General features: G+C 39.9%; 1 protein-coding gene and 1 pseudogene across 11 annotated transcripts in view; one reads left to right on the forward strand and one right to left on the reverse strand.

Annotated features, from left to right (window-relative positions):
• The window catches only part of CREB5 (cAMP responsive element binding protein 5), a 409001-nt gene that overhangs the window by 366038 nt on the left and 24508 nt on the right, over window positions 1-18455 (forward strand). The gene's annotated exons all lie outside the window — the stretch shown is intronic.
• Window positions 1411-2349, reverse strand: LOC309631538 (large ribosomal subunit protein uL16 pseudogene; annotated as a pseudogene). The gene has a single exon. The product of its transcript is annotated as a large ribosomal subunit protein uL16 pseudogene (transcript).

Below are 18455 nucleotides of genomic sequence, written 5' to 3' on the forward strand. Positions count from 1 at the left end.
ACTAGAATTCAATCTTTTTGGAAATGGGCAGAATTGTCTTTGTCTTTGTATACTATATCTTACTGTGCACAGAAGAAATGCTCATTAAATGTATGTTGAAAGAATGAACAACTTCCCCCAAAACACCAGGGGAGCCCAGAAGGAAGAGCTGCCATGCACAGCCAGTCATTCTGGGTGATCTTTATTCTACAGGAGAAAATGAAGCAAGTGTTGGCCAGTTGGAAGGGAAGAAAGAATCTTTGGGAGGGAGGCTGCCATTACCCTAGCTGAAATGGAGCCAGGTTAAAACTCTCTTCTGATTTAAAAAAAAAAATGTCATGGAACATTTAATGACCAGCTACAGTGCGTCAGAGCCCAAGCTATATGTACGTCACCCATGCTCCCCAAGAGCATGTAAGAGTGAAAGATTCAGTTACTTTAAGTCTTCTGTATTCTTAAATTGGCATATATTTTAGTGGCGTGGGATGTGGAAATCTCATATGTGCATCTGACATGTTAATCTCCCTAAAATGGTGGCCTCACTGTTTTTCCTAATGCACTTCAAGAGAATGACCTTAAATTGCATTTGAAATGTCTCACTCAGTTGTCCTGACAACTTTCTTTTCTCAGAATAAACAGAATCCACCTGTATCTCTCACCAGAGACACGAGTACTGTATTGAGTTTGTTTTCATGTTTGATGTTTTATAGGTATTCTTTGAACCAACCTTCAAATTCAGAACAATATTAAATCTAAATTCACGAGTCATCAGGTCTGATTCATGAGATTTGTAGATTTTGGCTGATATTATTTTGTAACCATTAAGTTCTGAAATGATCAAAATTGACTTAATATGAGAAGCTTTGCCTCTTACCTGGGTAATTATTGTCATTTAGAAGGAAATCAACCAGGCTGGTGATCTTCCAGCCCCATCTCCACACTTCACTGTGGGTGTCTGTTTTAAAATTTGAATGGCAAGTGCTTTGGGGAAACATTACCTAATTAGCCCTGGGTGAGAAATTCTCTTCTGTCATGTCCTTTTGATAATATACTTAATTGACAACTGATGTTACCGAGATCTGAATTTTATCTGAGATCAAAACTAAGCAAAGAGCAGGAGAGAGTGCTTTCGGAGGGCTTACCATCTCTGCACACGAAGAGTGTGCAAAATTAGGATTCAGAAAGAAGTGTAACTGTTATTTCAGAAGGTAGATTAATATAGTACTAAGTACCAGTGTGCTCAGCATGAATCTTGAGTACACACTCCTAGAGTCCCTGATTTTTATCCTGTGATACACACTCTATCTTTAAGTGAAAAATGGAGACTAGTTTAAAAATTTTAAACCTGGGGTGATGAAACAAAGACTTAGAAGAATGAGTACATGCTTCTTTCCATTCATTTTCCCTGTCTATATCTCCCCAGTCTTCCAAGAACACCAAGGGAGGCAGTACTGTGTAGCCAGATTGAGTAACTTAGATGTATTTTTTCTTGTTGGAATCTGATTTAAAGATTCCCCACCCTCACCCCTGGGAAAATAGTTGAGGTTGGTTGCAAAAGAGTATAATATTTACTTCTTTGTTTGTTTACAAATTGAGTTTTTAGTACATATCCCTCCTACTTCCAGCAAGGATTTTTTTTTTTTTTTTTTTTTTGACAAGAAAGTAGGATTTATTGGTGGGCATGAGTAAGGAGGGGACAGCAACAAGGCTTTCATTAGTGCGGGGCCCGCCATTTGTCCAGAGGGCCACGATTAGGGATGTATTTGACCCCACAGCCATCCAGGATAAGCCGCTTTTCTGCCACCATGTTTTCAAATTCGTCGGAGTTAAACTTAGTAAATCCCCACTTCTTGGATATGTGGACCTTCTGGCGGCCAGGGAACTTGAACTTGGCCCTGCGGAGGGCCTCAATCACATGCTCCTTGTTCTGCAGCTTGGTGCGGATGGACATTATGACTTGGCCAATGTGGACCCTGGCCACTGTGCTCTGGTGCTTTCCAAAGGCACCGCGGCCTATCAGCTCCAGCACAGGACAACATCTTGTTGATGCGGATGACGTGGAAGAGGTGGAGCTGCACTCGGATGTGAAAACCATCTTTGCCACAGCTTTTCACCATGTACTTGTTGGCACAAATACAGGGAGCCTCCAGGGCCTCAGAGGAGAGCTGCTCATACTCATCCGACACACCATGTGGCCACAGAGTGGGAACTCATCCACCTTTGCCTTCTTCCGCCCCAGGTCAAAGATGCGGATCTTAGCATCAGGGACACTTCGGCAGAAGCGAGACTTTGGGTATGGCTTGTTCTTACAATACCGGTAACAGCAAGCGGGGCGGTGGCCCATGGTGACACCAGGATCTTCAATGGCGCGCCGAAGGGAAAGAGGCGCTCCCACGCCTGCACATGCCTTATATAGGCAGTCTGTCTTCACGCCTAGGAACCATGGAGTCCAGGCGAGGGAGGGTAGACGCCCTCAGCTAGAATTTTACCTGAGATCAAAACTAAGCAAAGGGCAGTGGACTGGAGAGAGTCCTTTTGGAGGGCTTATCTCTCTGCACACATGAAGAGTGTGCAGAATTAAGTCCACTCTTGCAGGAGCAGTAGTCTCTGAATGCAGATGGCCCTTCCCCTGGTCAGCTGGGCTTCCCCCACGTGAAGTCTGCAGCCTCCAATATGCTCTTCAAAGCATGATGCCATTCTGAAAGTCAGGCTGGATGCTGGGTGGAATGTGTCACAGAAACGGAAGAACAACTCCCCGTTGCTAGAGCTGCCATCACTATTTCCACTGGGCTTAGCAGTGACACGTTTGGTTAACCATTTTGTTAGCCTCCGGTTAACCACGCATGCTTTGAAAACCTTACAGAAGTGGGAAGATGTCTATATATAATGTTATTCATATAAAAAACAACCCCACAAGATACAGTTCTTTCCTTAGTTGCCACACCAAATCCAGACTCTCTATAACTGGCATTTGGTGAAAGGAAGAAATCACTTGATAAACACCCTTTGGTGATTAATTTATCTGGAAACTAGGGTGGAGTGGAAGATTCTCTAAAAAAGGGAATTGAGCTTGTTTGAGTTTGGAGTCCTTTGACTCAATCTTGTATCCACTTCTCTTTTACAATGATTCTGCCTTATCATTGTATATGAATAAATACAAATATCAGAGCCCTTGGGTAGAGCATGTTTTCCAACTCCAGTTGAGCTGACTTCCTTTCCTCCTCTATATCTTTTTCCTTTCCCTCTGGCCTTTTGCCTCTTTCTTGCTTTTTGCCTTTTCCACATGCTTTTTATATTATCTACCATCTTCTTCTAACTAGGCAAACTGTCAGGCTGCACCACAAAGAACAACGTCAGGTCCAAATCCCTTGTCTACACTGGCTCTCAAGCAGGTGACTTAACATTTATTTCTTCAGAGGAATTTCCTACATCTTCAGAACATGGGGGATGATCTTCATCACCTACTTCGAAGGTTTAATATCTGCAAAGAACTTTGCTCACTCTAGAAGGAAGGCACTGATTTAGGACAAGCTACTACATTATTGTCAGTCCCTGGTGAGTAGTTGCTTAGGAGAAATTTGGAGTCAGAAAAGAAATTGCTTAAGCTGGAAGAGAAGACAGTTCATGAAAATGATATCTTAAGCTTGTTAGAAGATAAATTCTTAGGACATTTTCAATGAATAAATCAACCAGAAAGCTTTCTATTTGGCGTTTTTAGAACGGTACTCAGTTGTGACAGTATGATTTAAAGAGGTGGTTCCACATTCCCCACTCCACCACCCCCATTACTTAGGTTGTAGGCAGTGAAACAGTAGAGTTAGATCTCTGGTTTATTGAACTGTACACCATGAAGACAATAGAAATGAAGAGGTAAAAAGATAGCTTAGCAAGAGACTGTAATTTCACTCTTAAAAATGTGTCAAATAGTTAATGTATTCTGCTAGTCATACCTCCTGAAACAAGAAAAACTCTCCAATTAGAAAAGAGTACAGAAAACTTATTCTTCAACAGCTAGATATTAATGGAATTTTTAAAATGCGTCTGAGAATCAACATGATTTGGATACACATCAGCTCAGAAAAAAAAGTTGTTCCTCATTTCTTGGCTGGAAATGCTCTGCACTATCATCTTCTTGGGCCTAATTCAAAAGTTCTCCTTAAGCATAACTTTTTATAAACACACAAACAACCAGACTCTTCATAAATTATAAATGGCTTCTCTTGGAAATGCCTTAAATGTAGATATGCATTATAAAAAATAATTTTTTTTGCCTTAAATGTAAACATCAACCAAAAAAAACCATCTTTTGTGTTTTGTTTTAGTTTCCCCATGCACAGCTTTATTTTCCCTGCTATGTTTTGCCTAAAAAAACCAAAGATTGTGCTGTGATAGAAGCTTTTATTAATGATGGTGCTCCTTCATCCGGAGTCTCTCCCAGGTTTCTCCTGGTCCTTCCTGCTCAGTGAGAACAGGCCATTGACAAATGGCATTACTGGTTCTTGATGTGCTCAGAGCCCAGGGGCTATTGGTGGATGTACTCTTTGTGTTGTCTGAGAGCTGCTGAGTTGGGCACCATGCAGTCCAGACCACTCACAGGCAGACCGGGAACTCTTTTTTAGGAGGATGGTAGAGCCATCACGGCAGGTTGATTTGGCTATTGGTCCAGTGGCTTTGGACCACGAACACTTAACAAAGCACCCCCAAAAAAACTTAAGCAGCACTTAATGATCAGAGTTTATTACACACTCTTTCTCTTCCCCACCCCCATCCCCAGTCTTCTCCCATATCTTTGTTGACGTGCTTGGGGGGACTCAAGCAGGGATCAGATCAGAGGCAAAGGAGAGTGTGGAGAACAGAATGTAGAATGTACCATACCATTTTACCAAGAAGAAAAACAGAACTGGACATACGCCACATGTTAGTTAGGTGTGGATATCGATACCAAGGGGCAGGACAACTTATACTTCCGTACAATCTACTACCCATAGTTTAAGAGAAACACATGGAGACTTTTTACCTATCATAAGCTTGAGGCCCCCTTGGCCAGACAACAAATGTCTCCACAAGGAATGGCACACATCTTGCCATTTCCCAGCAAGTGGAATAAAGCTAGAAGACGACAATATGGAACAACCGTCCTGGAGAAGCCTTGCCAACACCAGGCAGAGGTGTGTCCAGGAAGGTCCTTTTAGTCAGACATTCAGATGCAGAAGTTTGAGCATCGGAGTTACTGAGAAGTGTCCTCTGGGGATGGAGTGGGGGTGGGAGGGCAGTGCCCACTGAATACAGCTGCTCTAGGAAGGGTGTGGGTAAGCGTCTGATGGAGGACTGGTGATGGGGTGCCTGGCTTCCCCACCCAAGCAGCGCACTGCCGAGTCGTGGACCTCCCGCCTCCAACGCTGCAGTGCGGTGGCTGTTCATGATGGTCATCAAGCACACACCCAAGGACTGCTGTGCATTAAAAAGGGAGCAATTGGTATAGTTAATGTTGCCCGCTGTCCATCTTTCTTGGGATGATGGGAAGTGTAGCAGTGAGGAGAAATCCTATCCATCACTATTCATTGCATCACTTTTTTGCCCAATAATGAGGTCACCCCACTCAGGAAGGGCCCTGGGATACACATATGGTGTCAAGTTTGCTGTGGGAACTTGAATCTGAATTTCATGACTTCTGTGCAATTAAAACCCCAAACTTAGTGTTGCATTAACATGGATTTTCCATAGTGAGTTATAAATGCAAAGTTCTATGTTTCATATGTCTTTTTCTAACATATATTACTGCCTGTGTTTCTGATTAAAAGCTCATCCAAAATAAAATAACAAAGGATTACTTTTTTTCCAATAGAACTTTCTTCTATAAAAGCTAGAAATAAGCCCTTACCTAAAATTACCCAGGCTTGCAGGTGCTGGGTTTTGGGGGCTGTGTAGTGTTCACTAGCAAGACAAAGGGCATTATTCTCCCTGCAACCACCACCAGAAGGCATTCTTTCTGTGGAGAAAATTGTAGGCCAACGCTTTAAAGACATTCCATGGCTAGGCACCACTCCTGGAGACTTGCAGGCAGCAGGCAGGCAGGCAATCAACAAATATTTATTCTAAGGCCACTGTGTATTCAGCACCTTTAAAATTGCCAGGGAAACCATCCAGGAGCGTAAATACCTGCTAGGGCCAAGTTAGTACCCAAGGTCATTCCGTAGTGCTTAAGGAGCTCAGTAATCTGAAAGGAGCAGGGAACCCTAAAACTGTAAGATGGCAGTATCTCACCTGGGTATGGGGATATTGACAGAATAGGAAAATAAAATCCAAGAAAAGGCTCATTAACTAAAGCCGATACTTAACAGTTGCACCATCCCCATCTTTTCCTTTTACATCTCCCTTAACAGACACCCAGCTCCCATTCCCTACACACAACACACACAACACACACACACACACACACACTACTACTACCATTCACCATCATCATCACCTCTGCCCAGAAACTGAACCCAACTGGATGGATCAAGTCATCAGTTGTTTTTTTTTTTTTTTTTTTTTTTAATAATGAACACATTTTAAAAATAACAGGGCAAATATGCTAAGATGTGCAAATACAAGGATATTCATCACAGTGTCATCAGAGAGGGGGAAAATGGTAACAGCATGTATGGAACATCAACTGAGAATTGGGATACTCCCCTAGAGAAAATCCAACATCTATTAGGCATGACGTGAGATTTTGTGGGGGCCAGGGATATGGCGACACGGGCTTGTATGGCACACATCCTGGCCTGTGCAGAGGTGAACAGGACTCTCACCTTCTTGCATTAAGTTCTCTAATCTAGTTTTTTTGATGCAGCTGAAAAATCACATTAGTTGTTTTGACATGTGCATCACATAGTGGTGCTTTACAAAGTCATACGAAATCCCTGCATCCTCTGTTAACATATGTAACCGCCAAGCTACGTCTCCCCTGAGCTTCCATTGGACAGTACTGGTGTTTTTTGGGTTTTGTTTTTGTTTTTGTTAACCAAGCATAAGATGTTACACCGATCCCTATTAAATTTCTCATATTGGATTCCTTGATGCTAGTCTGCCAAGATCTTTTTGGATACTGGTTCATCATCCAGTGTATTTAACACTCTCTACTAGCTTTGTATCATACACAGTTGACGGATGTGGCTTCTGCATTTTCTCTTTAGTTCTAAGCCAGCTAGGAGATGATAGAATTGTAGAAAAAAGAGGGTGCCAATGTCTTGCAGAGGAGTCAAATTCCCTGAGACATACTGAAAACCTGGCTTAGACCTTATCCATTCTAGGGCAAAGTATCTTTTTGGCTTTTATTGTTCACGATACAGTGTTTCACTTAAGGTGACATCATAATGAATATTAGTCATTCTCAGATGAAGTCAAGAGTTTCTATTAGCACCCTGTTAAAGGATAAGAGATTCTTATTTTGCTTTATGTACTTTATTTTTAAAATATTTTTTAACTGACAAAATTCATATAATATAAAATTAGCCATTATAAATTGTACCTTTCAGTGGCATTTAGTACATTCAAAACGTTGTGCAACCATCACCTTTACCTAGTTCCAAAATATTTGCATCACCCCCAAAGGAAACCCTGTACCCATTAAGCAGTTCCTCCCCATTCTCCCCTCACCCAGCCCCTGGCAACCACTAGTCTGTTTTCTGTCTCTGTGCATTTACCTATTCTAGATATTTTGTGTAAATGGATTCATACACTATGTGACCCTTTCTGTCTGGCTTTTTCCATTTGATAATGTTTTTGAGATTCATCTATGTTTCAGCAGGTATCAGAACTTCATTCCCTTTTATGGATGAGTAATATTCCATTGTGCTTTATTTTGAATTTTAAAAATCTAAAGTAAAACAAATATATTTTAATGCTAAGAAAAAGAGGTTATTATCTCCTTTTCTTATTTTTCATCAAAATCTGGTGTTAAAACTCTGCCCACAAAACAATTCCACTCTGTCTGACTAATTATTCTGTATATCCTTATGGCTTATACAGTTTCTTATTCCATTATGTATCCGCATGTCATAGAGGAGGAATTTGAAGCTCAAGGTGACCAGCCAAGGTGGCGGAGCCAGGCTTTTAAACCTAGATTTCTCACTCCAAGTCTTCTGTTCTTCTTCTGAAGTTCTCTGAAACAATGACATTTCTTTCTTTATTTTAGACATTCATACAACTCACTTCTCCAACAGATTCCTACCCCTTAGCAGCCATCATCTCAGACCCTCTCTCTAATGGAATAGGGAGCTCAGGATCCTGCCCTCGTTAGTTAGGTACATTAGGACATGTAGAGCCAAGTGGTTTACTTATCTAAGGACTTATTTAAAGCTGTCTTACAGTAGAATGAAGACTAACTCCTGCCCTCAGAACAGCAGTTGGTTCTGAAATTCACTAAAATGCACAGCCTCTTAAAATGCTCACCAGCCTGCTGAGTTATAAATGACAGCCCCTGAGTCAAAGAGACGCAGGTAAGCAGTATCTGAAATAGAACAATTCTATAAATGTGCGTTCATTAATTTCTTCACTTAAGAATAAATTGAAGGCTCACTCTTGCAGAACTGTAATTACTATATGATTTAGACATTAATATAAAAAGGGTGGCAGGGAAATTGCTTAAGATTTGTCTCTGGGGTTTGTTTGGCTTTCTTAACCACCGAAGTTTAACATGTCACCTAGCGCTTAGGTCTGCTTTACCTCACTTTAGAAGTTATACCAGCAAGTGGACAATGAGAGAGTGAAATCAAACACTGAATTATTTTCCTTGATTACTTTAGAATTGCTGAAGTTCCACTTTTCTGAGGTACCATCCTTATTTGTGAGATTTCCTTGCATCATTTTCCAGTGGACTAGAGTATTGATGTATAATACAATTCCTTTGTGTTTTTTAATAATTACATCATTTCTAATATCTTCAGAGTTAATACTTTTTAATGACAACATGACAAAGAGTATGAATAGTTTTCCCCCCAGACCCTATAGGATCCTCCCCTTTCCCTGGTAATCTCTTCTGCCAACCTGGTAGCCTTATTTGAAATTTTACTACCAAACCAAAATCTAAAGCAGAAGAATACTTAAACTGTGAAACCATCAGAGCTGAGTTACATTATACAAGTTTTGAAAGGAGCATATTTTATTCCAAGTGATTAAGCCGGGTGTGATTTTAATTAATTTTCTTAACAATGATTCTGAAATAAATGTGGATTTTAAGATCCACTCTGCTGTCAGAGTTATACAATCATTCTCAACAGACATCCTGAAGCCAGGATGTGACTCTGGGCATTAAAACTATTTCTGCCTTGGCTAAGTGAAGTTCAAAGTTTGTGTAACTATCCCATGGCACCGTCTCATCCCTACCTCTCTCCAACTTTGGGAAGCATTTTGGGATCCAACTGGCGACATAGTGTCATAAAATTCAGTGGGTAAATAACAGTTATTTTTCGTGAATTCAGAGACTTAATTTCAGAAATCCTTGATGCCTAGAGCAAGTCAGTAATCATCGATATTGCAAGCACTCCTCCAGTGAAGGCTTCTGGAGGTGTCACACCATTGACCATTTGGACCATTCAGGAGCCTGTGTTACCACCTCAGCTGATCAACTGTGTTGGGAAGGAGAAAGAAAGAAGAAATTACATTTACAGAAATACAGAAATACCTTGGGGTGATCACTGACGGCAATTGTTTTGTATTCGAAAGGAAATATGAAGATGGATTTTATCTTATTTTCATATAGTCTCTTACTTGTGGTCAACTCAGCAACACTACATTTTGATGTTATCACATTCTTTTCTGGAACAAAACCCAAGAGCCGTTTTTAATTAAAACCTTTCTAGAAAGAATGCTTCAACCATCCCCACCCCCCATCCAACTGAATTTCAAATATTTGTTTAATTCGGTTTGGCTTTCAGAGTCTGTAAAGCATAAGCAATCGGCCGAGCTGAAAATGGAGAAGAAATGTTTTTACAGTTCCACAAATGTTTCTAACTGGCAAGAGTGAGTTGTTAATGGGAGATAAATTGCCTGGGGTGGGTGTGGGTGGGTGTGTCGTGCGTGTGTGCTCACGCAGGCCACATGCATGCACCCACGTGGAGGTAATGACGTTTGAGTGTACCTGGGCCTCACAGGACATGCTGTGATGCAAAACTGTGCTAAGTTGGAGAGTAAAGAGGGGCTGGGACGGGGCCACCATGGCAGCGGTCGTGCATGGTATGGGATGAGGTAGATAGCTGGTTTCTTACCAGAACTCAGAGCCTGGGCAGCAGGCCCATCCTCCCATTGGGAACAGTGAACAAGGAGCTGATAAAATACACAGACCGAATGAAAATGACCCCTATTGACTGAAACCAGCTGTGTCAGGCTTCTCGCTGTCTCTCCTGATTTGCTCTCTCAAATAAATGGATGTGGTAGAGGATGAGAGAAAGTAAACAGAATCATTTTTTCTTTCTTGCAGTTGCACCTCAGTAACAGCCCTGGTTTTTATAGCTGAAAAATATATGTTTATTTGTTCATTAATTTCCCTCTCTCTCCCTTGCCTTTTCTTGGCATTGTGTAGAATGTTATTTAAAATAAGACACAGTTCGGCTTCAAAAAGAAAAATCATTCTGCAAAATACAGCTTGGACTCATTTGCTGGTCATTTATCATCCCTAAGAGAGTGGGGTACAAATATCTTTATTTGGTATGCTTTAATGATTTATAGGGTGATGACTCTTGTTGGCACCAGGATACAGGGAAACAGCAGTCTCTTTAGGACTTTTAGAAGTGCCCCAAACTGTTTAGAAATGACATGGAGAATATTAAATGTGGCATATGCAAAGCAGCTCGATAATCATTTCTCTTCACTGCCTTCCTTTCAAAGATGGGGTAGGCTGGTGCTTTGGGGGTGGACTCAACCCACAGGCCTAAGATTCTCTAAGGGGTGCTTAAAAGTCTTCATTTCCACACTCGGGTGTGTGTGTTTTCTTTCCAGTACTTCAAAAAGGCTTTGGTTTTATGTATCTCCCATTTCCTTTGGGTAGTGGGCAAATAATAATGTGCCTAACATTAGTGCCCAATAAATATTTGTTGAACGAACAGTTAAATGGAATGTTATAAGGCTTATTAGTATTATTGTCTTGGCATGAAACCTGCAAGAACAGACTTGAGGCAATCAAGTAATTTCCCTTAACAGTACAAGCTAATTATTTGAGAGATGAAGATCTGGTGCATAGTATTTATTTGTCAGGCTCAATTTGCTCCTAATTAAAGATGGAAAAGTTGTTTGTAGCATTGAAGGGATAACATAGTGACCCACTGCTAAACAGCTTTTCAATTTTCCATGCTACTCTTTCAGGGAAAATGTATCAAGATGAAGTTAATGTGCATTCCTTTTGTTTATTTGTGTCTCCTTTTTTTCTGTTATCATTTTTTTAGATTTTTATTTTTTATTTATTTATTTATTTTTGGCTGTGTGGTGTCTTAGTTGCAGCATGCGGGATCTTAGTTGAGGCATGCCTTTTGTTGCGGCGTGCGGGCTCCTCGTCGTGGTGCGTGGGCTTCTTTCTAGTTGTGGCGTGCGGGTTTTCTCTTCTCTAGTTGTGGCGCTCAGCTCCAGGGTGCATGGGCTCTGTAGTTGTGGCGCTCAGGCACCAGAGCACGTGGGCTCTGTAGTTTGCAGCTCGCAGGCTCTAGTTGAGGCGTGCAAGCACCGTAGTTGTGGCATGCGGGCTTAGTTGCCCCGCCACACGTGGGATCCTAGTTCCCCGACTAGGGATCAAACCTGCATCCCCTGCATTGTAAGGCAGATTCTTTACCACTGGACCACCAGGGAAGTCCCTTCTGTTATCATTTTTAGAGGGCAGGCAGGGTGTGGAGCGGGGATCTCTTTTGACAGTATTTTTGTAGTCCACCTACCTGTATGACTTCTGAAGTCATTCTGCTAATGTTGGTTGTCTGATAAAATTGTCCTTTCATATGAATACCACCTGCAGTGATCCAAGATGAAAATGCTACATTCGCATCCTAAACCTCAGAAAGTTTCATTCATTCCAGAAATATGAATTCAGTGCCCAATATGTACCAGGCTCTGTGCTAAAGCTTAGAATTTAATACTGAGCAGAATCCAACATGGTTCCTGCTGTCATGAAGCTTATAATCTGGGATGGTTGGTGGGTATTAATTGAATGATCATACTAAAAATCGTAACTACAAACTGAATTTTAAAAAGAGGAATATGGTTCTACTGGGTCCATGTAACAACAGGAATTGATTTAGACCAGGAGACCAGGGAGAATTTTACTAAGGAGGATCCTGCGGCTGAGAGCTCTAGAATGTCTGAGGAAAAGGAAAGATCATGCCAGGCAAGAAGATGATCAAATGCAAAGAGTTGATGGGAAGGCCGGGCCACACTCCTCAGTGCCTATGCATATACTATATTAAGGGCTTGACCTTCATCCTCTGAACATTGGAAAGACATAGAACGGTAATATATCTGAAAGTTAGGAAGTAGGGCTAGGGAGAACAGATACCTGGACCTTATCAGATCTGTGTTGGGGCGGGGGAAATATAAGTACCCATCTTCATAAATGTAACGAGAGGTGATCGTGCTAAGCTCTGGATGGTCCTTTGCTGCAGTTGAGCTGCCTGGAAGTTCTCACCACCCACCCTTCCCTCTGCCAAGCTTTGGAACGAGTGTATCTGGGTCTCCACTTGTGTGCTGGACTGTGCAGCAATGGCATCTTGTCATTTTTTTCTGGGCCCTGCTCTTCTTTCTGCCTTTCCTTTCGATTATGGGGAGGTGGTATAACACAGTTTATTCCTGTTTTGGCAAAGTGTGCATGACAAGCCTTTCAGCTCTTTCTCTGCTGGCGAAGAGAACAGGCTGTGGAGGTAACTCACCTCCACCCCTCTCCAGCGGCAAGAGCTTGGGCACGTGGCTTAGTCTCTCTTTGTGCCTTGCAGGGTTGTTCTGAAGATTAGGTGAGTTAATACTTGTCAAACACAGAATGAGGAGTGGCACGTAGTGAGTGCTCAGTTGATGCCAGCAGTTATTATTAGCTGTTTTTACTGATATGGCAAGGTGTCAAAGATATGTATTGTTGAAGTGAAAAAAAGCAAGATACAAAACGATATATCATAAAAAGGGCTTGCACAAACGTATTCTGATAAACGTTAAGGATACGTCTGTGGATACTTGGTGGTTATATCTGAGGAATGGGGCTTAGAAGGAAGAAGGTAAGCAGGTAGTTTTTACTTTCTCACCACATATTCTTGTAGTAGTTTTTTGTTTTTTGTTTTTTTACTATGCAGCTGTATATTTTTATAATAATGAAATTATAAAGAATAGTCTCAAAATCCATCAACAGTATTTGCTATGTCAGTTTAAAAATAATGATCTCAATATATTTTTTCATAATTTTCTTCACTTTTAAGTTTGGAGATGTCACTTAGAAACTTTTCTTGGAGTAAAGAAACGTGTATCTGAAGTCCAGCAATTCATCCAATGTTCGCTTCTTTTGTTTATGTTCTATTCAAATAAGAATTTTTTTAAACCACGTGCTATTATGATCCCATTGTTATAAAATTATTCTACTTGTTCTTCTGTCTCTACATATGCACAGAGAGAGCTGTCTGGAATACTGTTCACCCACCAAACAAACAATGCATTTGGTTCATTGGTTGCTGACTTCATTGTACTTTTAAGGGTTGCTTAAATTTTTTATAATGAGCATTTTTATAAAAACAGTGAAATCATTTCTAAAAATTGTAGATGAGGAGTATCTGTTCACTTTTGTGTTTAGTAATAAACACAATATACAGCATCTAATCATTCCCAGGGATTCAGGAAGCTTAACTTTTTCAGGATGATACAGATGCAGATCAGTAGCTTCTGTGTGGTACATGTTGCTCATGAAAGAGGTGGCAAGTGGGCTCAGTGGTTACTGCATCAGGACACAGGAAATGTATTAAATGATTATCAGATATTAACATATAGTCTGTCAAACTGCCCCCCCTTTTTTTAACAAGTGAAGGCTGTTTATATTTGACTAAAGATTTTGACGAATTGAATTGGTACTTATCAATAGTTTACTCTGACCAGCTGAGAATCATTAATATTGTACAGGGCTGGCACATGGTTGCTTTGATCATCATTTAAATACAACTCTCCCATTTCACAGTGATTACACACCACCATCATCAATCAGAAAAGAATGCAAATCAGGAGAGAACTTTGAGTCCCCTAGTAAATATTTTATGTAGCCAATGTAAACTTGCCAACTAGAATATCATCTCTGCAGAAGATACATTTCCAAGGGGTAACTGCATTATACAGTACTTAGTACATTGTGCCCCTCAGGATATGATGATAATTGTCTGTGTACAAGAAAAAACAATTTTGAAGAAACTGCGACCAAGTTGATTGCCAACTGATTTTTTTTTTTAACATCTTTATTGGAGTATAATTGCTTTACAATGGTGTGTTAGTTTCTGCTCTATAACAAAGTGAATCAGCTATACATATACATATATCCCCATATCTCTTCCCTCTTGCGTCTCCTTCCCTCCCACCCTCCCTATCGCACCCCTCTAGGTGGTCACAAAGCACCGAGCTCATCTCCCTGTGCTATGCGGCTGCTTCCCACTAGCTATCTATTTTACATTTGGTAGTGTATATATGTCCATGCCACTCTCTCACTTCGTCCCGGCTTACCCTTCCCCCTCCCCATGTCCTCAAGTCCATTCTCTACATCTGCATATTTATTCCTGTGTTGCCCCTAGGTTTTTCACAACCTTTTTTTTTTAGATTCCCTATATATGTGTTAGCATACGGTATTTTTCTCTTTCTGACTTAACTTCACTCTGTATGACAGACTCTAAGTCCTTCCACCTCACTACAAATAACTCAATTTCATTTCTTTTTATGGCTGAGTAATATTCCATTGTATATATGTGCCACATCTTCTTTATCCATTCATCTGTCAGTGGACACTTAGGTTGCTTCCATGTCCTGCCTACTGTAAATAGAGCTGCAATGAACATTGTGGTACATGACTCTTTTTGAATGATGGTTTTCTCAGGGTATATGCCCAGTAGTGGGATTGCTGGGTCGTATGGTAGTTCTGTTTTTACTTTTTTAAGGAACCTCCATACTGTTCTCCATGGTGGCTGTATCAATTTACATTCCCACCAGCAGTGCAAGAGGGTTCCCTTTTCTCCACACCCTCTCCAGCATTTATTGTTTGTAGACTTTTTGATGATGGCCATTCTGACTTGTGTGAGGTGATACCTCATTGTAGTTTTGATTTGCATTTCTCTAATGATTAATGATGTTGAGCATCCTTTCATGTGTTTGTTGGCAATCTGTATATCTTCTTTGGAGAAATGTCTATTTAGGTCTTCTGCCCATTTTTGGATTGGGTGGTTTGTTTTTTTGATATTGAGCTGCATGAGCTGCTTGTATATTTTGGAGATTAATCCTTTGTCAGTTGCTTCGTTTGCAAATATTTTCTCCCATTCTGAGGGTTGCCTTTTCATTTTATGGTTTATGGTTTCCTTTGTTGTGCAAAAGCTTTTAAGTTTCATTAGGTCCCATTTGTTTATTTTTGTTTTTAATTCCATTTCTCTAGGAGGTGGATCAAGAAGGATCTTTCTGTGATTTATGTCATAGAGTGTTCTGCCTATCTTTTCCTCTAAGAGTTTTATAGTGTCTGGCCTTATATTTAGGCCTTTAATCCATTTTGAGTTTATTTTTGTGTATGGTGTTAGGGAGTGTTCTACTTTCATCGTTTTACAGGTAGCTGTCTGGTTTTCCCAACACCACTTATTGAAGAAGCTGTCTTTTCTCCATTGTATATTCTTGCCTCCTTTATCAAAGATAAGGTGACCATATGTGCATGGGTTTATCTCTGGGCTTTCTATCCTTTTCCACTGAGCTATATTTCTGTTTTTGTGCCAGTACCATACTGTCTTGATTACTGTATCTTTGTAGTATAGTCTGAATTCAGGGAGCCTGATTCCTCCAGCTCCGTTTTTCTTTCTCAAGATTGCTTTGGCTATTTGGGGTCTTTTGTGTTTCCATACAAATTGTGAAATTTTTTGTTCTAGTTCTGTGAAAAATGCCTTTGGTAGTTTGATAGGGATTGCATTGAATCTGTTGATTGCTTTGGGTAGTACAGTCATTTTCACAATGTTGATTCTTGCAATCCAAGAACATGGTATTTCTCTCCATCTGTTTGCATCTCTTTAATTGCTTTTATCAATGTCTTATAGTTTTCTGCATACAGGTCTTTTGTCTACTTAGGTAGGCTTATTCCTAGGTATTTTATTCTTTTTGTTGCAGTGGTAAATGGGAGTGTTTCCTTAATTTCTCTTTCAGACTTTTCATCATTAGTGTATACGAATGCAAGAGATTTCTGTGCATTAATTTTGTATCCTGCTACTTTACCAAATTCATTGATTAGCTCTAGTAGTTTTCTGGTGGCATCTTTAGGATTCTCTAGGTATAGTATCATGTCATCTGCAAACAGTGACAGTTTTACTTCTTTTCCTATTTGGATTCCTTTTATTTCTTTTTGTTCTCTGATTGCTGTGGCTAAAACTTCCAAAACTATGTTGAATAATAGTGGTGAGAGTGAGCAATCTTGTCCTGTTCCTGATCTTAGTGGAAATGATTTCAGTTTTTCACCATTGAGAACGATGTTGGCTGTGGGTTTGTCATATATGGCCTTTATTATGTTGAGGTAAGTTCCCTCTATGCCTACTTTCTGGAGAGTTTCTATCATAAATGGGTGTTGAATTTTGTCAAAAGCTTTTTCTCCATCTATTGAGATGATCATATGCTTTTTCTCCTTCAATTTGTTAATATGGTATATCACATTGATTGATTTGTGTATATTGAAGAATGCTTGCATTCCTGGGATAAACCCCACTTGATCATGGTGTATGATCCTTTTAATGTGCTGCTGGATTCTGTTTGATAGTATTTTGTTGAGGATTTTTGCATCTGTGTTCATCAGTGATATTGGCCTGTAGTTTTCTTTCTTTGTGACATCTTTGTCTGGTTTTGGTATCAGAGTGATGGTGGCCTTGTAGAATGAGTATTGGAGTGTTCCTCCCTCTGCTATATTTTGGAAGAGTTTGAGAAGGATAGGTGTTAGTTCTTCTCTAAATGTCTGATAGAATTCACCTTTGAAGCCATCTGGTCCTGGGCTTTTGTTTGTTGGAAGATTTTTAATCACCGTTTCAATTTCAGTGCTTGTGATTGGTCTGTTTATATTTTCTATTTCTTCCTGGTTCAGTCTTGGAAGGTTGTGCTTCTCTAAGAATTTGTCCATTTGTTCCAGGTTGTCCATTTTATTGGCATATAGTTGCTTGTAGTAATCTCTCATGATGCTTTGTATTTCTGTAGGGTCAGTTGTTTCTTCTCCTTTTTCATTTCTAATTCTATTGATTTGAGTCTTTCCCCTTTTTTTCTTGATGAGTCTGGCTAATGGTTTATCAATTTTGTTTATCTTTTCAAAGAACCAGCTTTTAGTTTCATGGATCTTTGCTATCGTTTCCCTCATTTCTTTTTCATTTATTTCTGATCTGATCTTTATGATTTCTTTCCTTCTGCTAACTTTGGGGTTTTTTTGTTCTTCTTTCTCTAATTGCTTTAGGTGTAAGTTTAGGTTGTTTGTTTGAGATGTTTCTTGTTTCTTGAGGTAGGATTGTACTGGTATAAACTTCCCTCTTAGAACTGCTTTTGCTGCATCCCATAGGTTTTGGGTTGTTGTATTTTCATTATCATTTGTTTCTAGGTATTTTTTTATTTCCTCTTTGATTTCTTCAGTGATCTCTTGGTTATTTAATAGTGTATTGTTTAGCCTCCATGTGTTTGAATTTTTTACAGTTTTTTTCCTGTGATTGATATCTAGTATTATAGCGTTGTGGTTGGAAAAGATACTTGATACGATTTCAATTTTCTTAAATTTACCAAGACTTGATTTGTTACCCAAGATATGATCTATCCTGGAGAATGTTCCATGAGCACTTGAGAAGAAATTGTATTCTGTTGTTTTTGGATGGAATGTCCTATAAATATCAATTAAGTCCATCTTGTTTAATGTATCATTTAAAGCTTGTGTTTCCTTATTTATTTTCATTTTGGATGATCTGTCCATTGGTGAAAGTGTGGTGTTAAAGTCCCCCACAATTATTGTGTTACTGTCGATTTCCCCTTTTATGGCTGTAAGCATTTGCCTTCTGTATTGAGGTGCTCCTATGTTGGGTGCATAAATATTTACAATTGTTATATCTTCTTCTTGGATTGATCCCTTGATCATTATGTAGTGTCCTTCTTTGTCTCTTGTAATTGTCTTTATTTTAAAGTCTAGTTTGTCTGATATGAGAATTGCTATTCCAGCTTTCTTTTGATTTCCATTTGCATGGAATATCTTCTTCCATCCCCTCACTTTCAGTCTGTATGTATCCCTAGGTCTGAAG

Source organism: Balaenoptera borealis (genome assembly GCF_965194805.1).
Source record: "Balaenoptera borealis genome assembly, chromosome: 7".
Taxonomy (NCBI): Eukaryota; Metazoa; Chordata; class Mammalia; order Artiodactyla; family Balaenopteridae; genus Balaenoptera; species Balaenoptera borealis.